This window comes from Motacilla alba, chromosome 9 (genome assembly GCF_015832195.1).
Source record: "Motacilla alba alba isolate MOTALB_02 chromosome 9, Motacilla_alba_V1.0_pri, whole genome shotgun sequence".
In the NCBI taxonomy this organism is placed as follows: domain Eukaryota; kingdom Metazoa; phylum Chordata; class Aves; order Passeriformes; family Motacillidae; genus Motacilla; species Motacilla alba.
In genome coordinates this window covers 15,781,772-15,790,771 of record NC_052024.1, presented here as the reverse complement: position 1 = coordinate 15,790,771, position 9,000 = coordinate 15,781,772, and positions in this window count along the sequence as shown.

The following is a 9,000-nucleotide window of genomic DNA, read 5'->3' as shown; positions in this document are numbered from 1 at the left end:
GATCCTTCTTGGTCCCTTCCAACTCAGAATATTCTGTGAAAAGCTGGTTTTCTAGCAGCTTATCACCAACAATGTTGTGAGGTGACTTGAACACTTCTATGGCAAGAAATACTGCGACTAACATGGCTCTTCAGTCTGGAAGGGATGGAAAAGCTGAGAACCAAGTGCTGGAGTGTGGTGCTGAATTGGATCTCCTATTGGGCTGAGGCCAAGAGTTATGGGACATGCAGCCTTGGGACATGCAGTGGTCTGTGGGGTGGGAGGTGGTTATAGGGCTCCCATTGGCTGTGCACTCCATGGAGCAGGGGCTGTGTGGCACTGCAGGCACCCCAGGGTGCAGGGCCAGAGGGGCAACAGGCATCTGGAGACAAAAGAAAGACTTTGATCTTCTGCCCTGATTGGCAACTGCTTCCTCTGGATCCCTGCCACTCAGAGGAGTGGCAGTGCCAGCTCCAGCCTTCCTCGGTTTGAGGGGTATACTGTCTGTGCTCCCATGTCACCTCATGGGTTGCACCTCGTGGGTGCAGTCAGCTATTATAGGTCCCAGGAAGCTGAGAAATCTAGTTTTTTTCAGTGTTAGAATCATACTGCAACCCCTCTACTACCCTAACCTTCCAGGTTAGGTTTGGCAGGCAGGGCTCCCAGGAGAGCCTGCCCTCTCTGCTCCCGTCTCAGCAAGCCAAGAGTGCAATAGCCAAGAATTTCACACCACCACGAGTATCCCCATCCTGCAGAAGACCACGTATTTTGACTTTTGCTGCTGCATTTCTCAATTGTGCTGGCAAAAAGTGGGTAAAGTAGTTGGATCTGATCCTCTCAGGAAAAGCCATCCTACTGCCTTGGAGAATGTCATTCCATCCTGCTCTCTCCCAGGAATCCAGGCACCCAAACTCACGCTTGGGAGCTGTTGTTCCTTGGCCACAGCCCTGACATGTGCTGCCATGCAGGCTGAGGAAGGAGAGGGACTGTGACAGGCACTGGCATGTGGGAGAGGATCTGCTGCCTCTTGTCCTGTAGCAAAGAGGCTGTGGAGGAGGTGAGGGAAAAGGCACTTGGGAGAATGAAAGCACAGTGGGTAAAGCTGACAGCTGGCCACAGCATTGTTGTCTCTTCAAAAGAACACTCGTCTTTGCATCCTTCCTGGGGAAGCACCTGGGGCTGGCCTGGCTCTCCACATTTTCCACAGCTGGCCTGGAGAGGAGACAGAACACCAAGCACCTGGAGGAGAGATGTGGGGCTGAGGGCAGTGTGGGCTCTTGCTCCTATAAAGATGCTGACCTGAGGTATCCCATGTACCGCCCCCTCAAAATCCTCTGGGATTTTTTTCTTTTGGCTTCCTGGAATGTGGAGGCACATTTCCCCATCTCTCCTGTCACACAAGGAGGGATGTGGATGCAGTGATGCTCGTTACTGCTGCTCAGCTTGCCAGGGGCTAGCATGGAGGCCCAGCAGAGCAGCTCATGCTTGCACACTGCCCCAGTGGTACTAAAACAGTCTGGGTCTTTTAACGGGGCTTCCTTGCTTGCAAAGACTGGGTTTCACTGGGATTTTAACCACCAAGTTGTGGGGAACCCTCTGTGCTCCTTCACCACCCCACTTTACCTACAGGGAGGAGGGTGGACTGTTATCCCGCTCTATGCCTGCCCAGAGGGCACAAAGAAATGAACGATGATCAAAGAGCTTTAGGAGCTTTAGCGTTGCTCGCTGCCTGGCAGTTACCTCTGCTGGCAAGCTGCTGGCCCTCCCCAAGGGCAACTGAGGGGGAGAGCAGCAGTGCCAGGACATCCCTTGGCTGCAGGGCGCTGATACCGCTGCTGCCAAGAGCCGAGTGCCCAGCAGCCAAGGCTGCTGCAGCTCTGTGGGGCTGTTGTTGACCTGGAGCCCTCACCGCTGTGGGGTCGGCCCGGCAGAGCTCTGGCTATCTTGGCAGCTGCACCTCGGCCGGTGCCGTGTGTCCCTGCTCTGATAGCAGCTCTGCCCCGTCTGCTTTTATCTGCGGGTCAGGGCGGCTGTGGCTGGGGCAGGGGGGCTGTGGGGCTGGGCCCTCCAGCAAGTGTACAAACAAGCTCAGGATGTGAACACAATAGCCAAGGACCGGCCTTTGAAAAGCAGGGGGATGCAGTGTGGCCGCCCTGGGGCACATCAAAGATCCATCTCACTCTGTGCTGCCGAAAAAGCCCTGTGTTTGATGGCTACCCATGGACTGGCCCCGGCACAAGGGGCCAAGAGTTTGAGTGAGGGGAAGTGGAAAGGGAAAAGAAATCAGCAGGGAGAGAACACAGGAGCTGGGACACAGTCATGTGGGTCTCTTCCTCAAAAACGTGGGCCTCTCATGAATTCCCTCGGTCCGCTTTGTTCTGGCTCTTGCTGATCTGGAGTGCTGTATCTGGAGTGTAGCCGCACAGCCCCTCTTTCTCCTTTTTCAGTGCACCTCCAGGCAGGTCAGCTTCGTAAAGTGCTTCATGTGCAATTTTGTAAGCCCTTCTCTTGAATCAGCATTTGCTACAGCTGAGGGCTATTGGAAATTTCCCTTCCAGACTTGGTGGTTAGAATCCTAGAAAACCAGACATACAATGTGGTATTTTGCTCAAGAAGGCCAGCAGGAAAATTACTGTTACTTAACAGCCTTGGGAACAGCTCTGTGCAATGCCTTGGACAGAGCCATGAATGGACGTGAAGATATGGTGGGAGTGATTTGCATGGTATGCTGGACATGTGCCTGCCTGGCGGGGTCCTGCAGTACCTTCTGTACCTCTCTACCAGGACCTGGTCCTGCAAGAATCCCTGGCTGCTCACTCCTGTGCTCCCAAAGGGCCTGGAAAGCCCGGGAAAGTTTTGCCTCCGATTTGCTCTGCAGCGTGTGCACACGTTGCTGCTTTTGGATAAAAGACAGCCTGAGCCTGCTCAGTGGGAACCACCCTCTGTGATAAGGGCACATGTTGACTTAGAGATTAGAACTGTCCACTGTTTTGTTTTTTTATAATGTGCATTTATTGGCATAAGAGCAGTGCAAAGGACAAAGGAAAAGCACGACATAAAAAAAGCCAGTACCGTGTGCAGCACTGCAGGCTCTGAAGGGGGAAAGGTGTCCCTAAGAGGGCTGGATGATGGTTCTGCTCTTGGGAAGAGGCTGCAGCCTGCAGGTGCTGGCCCCAGGCATGTGGGAGCAGCAGGGAAAGCCGGTGCCTCCTCTGTGGATTTGTGACTGAAGGGGTCTCATGGCCCTTCTTCTCTTGATGCCATTGTCAGGGTAATTAGAAGCTCCCAGGCAGGTGCCAGAGCCTTCTGCAAACTTCATTGGCTTTGTCTTGTTGACCTGCTGGAAATACCTTGTTTTAGGGTGGATTAATCTTTCACAGCAATATCTGAAAGCAAAGAGGGGGCATTAATTAGGGTGTGATTAGCACAATGGGGTTGGGCAGGGAGAGCAGGAGCTTTCTCACTACCTGCTAATTGCCTCCTCTCTGCATGGATGGCAGCTGCTGTTGCAGCTTTGCTCCATGGGGACCCAGGGGATGCCATGTGCCTTGTAGGTTTATTTATGGAGCAGAGAATGAGATGTGTTGTTCTAACCAGGGTACCTTAATTTGTCTCTGGCAGCCAGGGATGGGATGCTTTCATCACTCAAGTGCTTGACACGCCTCTGGGGGGCTCATGCCTTTCTCTTGCGGTGTTGTGGGGTCCCGGGGGCTGAGCTGAAACCCATGGGCCGTAGCTTGCAGCCAGCCCCCACTGCCGGGCATGGGCAGGCAATAGACATGGTCTATATAAATGTGAGTCTGGAATTGTTTTCCCTGGGACAGGAGAACCAGGTCAGTGCCTCAAGGGCAAATCCCCCCGGGAGGTGTGTGCTTGGAGAAGGACTGTGACCCTCACAGTTCTTGGAATAAGCAGCCTGTGCCTCAGCCAAATTGCTGACCTTCCCACGCCTGCTGGTCTGCCCTGCAACAGCCTCCTGTCCCTGGCAGGCACTGTCCCCCCAGGTCCCCTTCAAGGGCAAATGTCCATGGTAGGCTATGAGGAGGAAAAGCTTTGTCTGTCCCCCTCTGTCTTGGCAGGCATCCTTTGGGATGCACACATGGCAGGGCTGGGCTCTTGCTTGGTGGGAAAAGCTGGTTTTACCCTAGGGAAAAAAAAAAAAAATCAGTGTCTTGATGTGGCCTGAGAGTCAAAGTCTTTCCTGCAGCTAGAAAACTCTCAGGTCAAACCAATGGAAACAACTTCCCCTGCTCTCTTCCCCACTCCTCCAGTGAATAGTGGGCTGTGTTTGGTTTGAGCTCCTGACTTTTAGTCATCTGTGGTCTGTAAAGGCACGGTCAGCAGGGACTGTTTGTAACACCAGCCTCTCCTTTAGCTCTGCTTGGCTCAGTATTTCCACGAGAACTGCCCAGGAGGCTGCGGAGCCCCCTGTGCTAGTGCAGGCTCCCTCCTCAGCCCTTGCCATTGTGGAGTTTGCTTGCTGTCATTATCCCTCTCTGGAGAAAGCACTTTTCTTTGCCTGTGCACATCCCAGTGGCTTTCATGGCAGATGTGAATTTGGAGGTTTTATTTATTACTCAGTGATGTAGAAATGGTAAAGGGGCCCAGGGTGATGTGCACCTCTCCTACTGCTGCTCCAGCCCTTCCTTCTCTTCCTCATCATTGGAGACTGGGGCTGAAAGGCCTTGTCCCTGTGCTTTATCCCACAGCAGGGACTTGGGGAAGAAGTGACACCAGGGAGAGAGGCTTGTCGAGGGCTGAGTATTGCTTGGCTGTCAGCAAGACCTGGTGATGCTGGGTCCCCACCACCCTCTGCCTCTGCTCCCTGCACCCCACAGGGTGCTGTGCTCACAGGTGTGGATGTCAGCCAGGTGTCCCACACGTGTACATCACAAGTCTGGGCACACACACATGTACACGCGCATGTACACCCCTGCCCACACATGCACCAACATGAGTGTGCCCACTCCTCTCCAGGCATGTCCATCCCCTCCCATCCCACTGCTCCCTTGCCTGCCAAAGCAGGAGGGAGCAGGAGCAGGTGGGAGTGCTTGCCCAGCACCTTGGTGTGCACCTGGCACTGGTAGAGGTGACGGGAAGGGAAGGGAAGGGAAGGGAAGGGAAGGGAAGGGAAGGGAAGGGAAGGGAAGGGAAGGGAAGGGAAGGGAAGGGAAGGGAAGGGAAGGGAAGGGAAGGGAAGGGAAGGTGTTTTTCTTTGTTCCCATTGAGCTGCACTTGGGATGCTTTCCCACCTGCGATGGGAGGCAGAATCACTCAGGGACAGCTGAAGAAGTCCCACCAAGGGCTGAAGGCTCACCCCAAGGTGGGACTACTCCCTATGTCTGACTCAGGTGCTTGTGGGTGACCCCATGGGGTGGCCGAGGCTGGTGGGTGAGTGTCACGGAGCTGGGAAGGCTCAGGGTCATCAGGGCAGCAGCACCTCCCTTCCACAAACACAATGTCTCTACTGTCCGTCTGACTTTTTAAAACCTCAGCATTTTTCCCTGTGAGCTTCTTGCAGGACAGACGAGTATGAAAATAAAGCTCCTGACCAAAGAAAATGCTCACATCCCACTCAGAGGGTGTGTTAACCTCATCATTCATCAAAAGCAAACATCAGGAGTGACGTGGTTACTTTAGGTAGCTGCAGCAGAAAAAGGCCCCTCTGTTTGTCAAACAAGGTGCCTTTTCATTCAGAGGTTGGGGGCGGCTCTAAGAAACCAGTGGCATGTCACTAGGACACCCACTGGAAATGCAGATGTTACCTTACGGCAGGAAAAGACTTCTTTGCGTCCAAAGCCTTGGAGCAGGCAGGAAGCAGCTCCCAAGAGTGTTGACCATGGTATTTCCGCAGGATCCCCCCAGCCAGGCTGGGACCGCTGGCAGTTTGTTCGTCCCCTTTGAAGGACACAAAGCCCTCATCACGCTGAGCCCCACAGCTTGGTCACTTCCCTCCTGGCCCAGGCAGCACCATCGGACATGGAACTGCTGGGAGGAAAAGCAAACAGAAAGGGGGCCAGAAGGGCTGGACAGAAGACGGGGGTGTTATCAGGTACCCCATCTGTGAGGCTCTGTTGAAAGAGGAGAAGGCTGGGGCCATCAAAGCTGCTCTGATGGCCTCGATCCAGATCATAGAAAGGTTTAATCCAGCTTCTGTTGGGCTTCTTTCTTCTCATGGTGGGCTCCCCTTCCTCCCAAACCAGGGACAAGCCCCATCATGCTCTTCCTCTTCTTTGTCTGGGGGATGACCTATGGAATGCTGGGCATTGCAAAGGGCAGCCCCCTGCCCTGGGGAGTCCCTTTGGTCATCTGTAGGGCCAGGGGACCCTTGGGTGGGCCAGTACCCTAGGAATGGTTTGGAAGCATGATTAAGGCTATGGTATGGGCGATAAGCCAGCCTGTGGGGAAGAGTTCCACTCTTGGGGACACACCCATCCCAGCTGATCACAGTTTATATGCACTGTACAAGATCCTAGATAGTGTAGAAAGTCACATACACGTTTATGGGGGTGTGTGTAGACATTATGTGTGCCTTTTCTGTGAACATATGCACATGGTCAAATGATTTCAGCAGTTTTGGGAAGAGGTGTCTTGCTGACCTGAACCGCAGCTGGGCTGCTGAGGGCTCACAAGCCAGTTCCCTGTGGGGTGACCCCTTTAGGTGCTCTGGGGCAGACACAGTGACATCCTGGTTGTGCCAATGTCTCACTTCTCTTCCCAGCCTGGCAGCATGGGAGACTAGTCAGGCTGGCAGCATCTGTGGTGGCATCCAGACCTGTATGGGAAGGGACAGGAGGGTCCCTGGGGGTGTCACCAGGGCTGTGCACAGGAGCTGGTTCCCCAGCTGTGGCAGAGCAGTGTTTCTGATAGCTAGAGCATGGGGAGATTTTGTCCACACACCCTCTGCAGCACTTCTGCTTCCCAAGAAGGTTAGACATCCGGGGCTGGCTTTTCAGTGAAACAGTGAGCTGTTCTAGTTAGCAAAAACCCCCAGCTCTGCCCTGTACTCCCCTGTGTGCTGCCCTCCGCTGCTCTCACCCCACCATTGCTGCCCCACAGCCACCTCCTGCGAGTGTCCCATCACCCATGGCTCAGCAGGAGGTATGGGGTCTCTAACAGGAATGATTCTGATTGCCTCGTGCTGGGAAAAGGGGATTTTCCCTGCCCAGAAGGGGAAGCTGCAGCCAGAAGGACTCCTACCCCAAACCTCTCCACGGCCAGCGTTTTTCCCGGTGACCTTGAGGCAGAGACTGAAGGCAGCCAGCTGGCTTCCAGGACAGTATCCCCCGCTTCTAAAATGCCAGCTTGGTCTCTGATTAACACCTGGCATGGATCTTTCCCCAAGCACCAGAGCAATGAGAGACTGAGTCCTGCTGCAGGACTCATGCCCCATTTTACAGCGGGGGAAACTGAGGTTCAGTGGGGTCCTGGACTCTGCCTTGCAGCAAGTTCATGATGCAGCCCTGTGGGTTTGCAGGGAAGTGTTTTCCAGTGGCAAAGGACTGGTCCTCACTGGAAAGGGAAGGATTTGTAGAGGGCTGTTGCTCTGCCAGGGGGTCCACACTTTCTCCCAGCTGTGCTGTCAAGGCAGCCCAGGAACCTTCACCTGCCCAGAACAGTAATCCAGAGGGGCCCAGTGTCTCACACCCCTGCAGCAGCCCCCTGCCCTCATCACCCAGAGTCCCTCCTGGCCATATCTCCCAGGAATGGTGCCTCCTGCCCCTCCAGCTGCCTCCTGGGGCAATCAGTGGAGAACACCTGGGCCTTATCTACGGGCCAGCTGCGGGAAGGGCTCCCTGCTATCCCTATCAGTGGGGCGGCTCCAGCCCCGGGGCAGAAGGGAGCCAGCACCATTCCTGCTGTGCTGGGGCCAGGGCTGGGGGCATTGTCACTGCCCCACACTGACCATTGCAGGGGCATGCTCAGAGTTCTGGGACCCCTCTCCAGCCTGGTGGCCAGTGTTGCTGTGACACTGACAGATTTGCAGGATTGTGTTGGAACGTTGAAGGCAGATGGTGGCAGCAGTCTTATTACTGCCAGCAGGATCCACATCCCTCATCCACTTCCACCAAACTCTCAGCAGCAATTTCCTCACCAGAGAGATGCTTGCAGGGCTGAGGGGGCTCAAAAGGGCCAGCACCCTGGTAAAGGCTTTCCTGCCCTTTCACAAGTCTGATAGACCTTTGTGTTTTATTTATTTCTGTGGTTGTGCCCACCCTCCTGTTCCCAGTGGCTTGGCAGAGTGCTGCTGGAAAACTGGCAGGGTGGGGATGCTGACTGTCTCCTAAACCCCAGGAGTGTGGGGAACAGGGTCATTGCAAAGCATGGGCATCCCTTTGAAGAGGTGCCTGTGGAGTGTGGTTTTTCCCAGAGGCGGGTGCCAGACATCCCCTCAGGCTATGGGGTGCCAATGCTCTCAGGGGGCTGGTCCTGCCTGGCACAGGGACTGGGCAGAGCGTGGGAGGTCCCTTGGGAGAGGGAGCATCCTGGCTGCTCTGTGCCACTGAGCAGGGTCTGTCCCTCTGTGTCCTGTGACAGCAGTGACCATGGATCACCAAAAGCTCAGGGTGCAGATCTTTATTGTCCGCTTGTCTGGTTGTGCCACAGCTTGAGCTGGGCATGGGTTTCTCACTCCCCAGCATCCCAATCATCCACCGCGGCCTCAGGCTCTGGGTGGGAGAGGAGAGTATGAGAAGGAATGTGTTTTGGTCTCCTATGAGCTCCTACCAAGGATATAAATGAGGAGTATATATATGAGGAGTTTTCTTCCCTGCCGTGTCCATGGGGAAGGTGGTGATGGTCAGCTGGGAGCCTGCTGTGCTCACCAAGGTCAGCCCCTCTGGCCATAACCACAGGGAATTAGAGATGGGTGGAAAACTGTCTAAACCCCATACAAATATTTGCATTTTAAGGGCTTTTCCAAGTATTGGGGAATGCTGACACAGCAGCAGTGTGGGCGAGCTGGCATACTGAGAGGGTCTGCTTGGCTTTTTTTTTTTTGGGAGGGGGGAAGCAGGATTT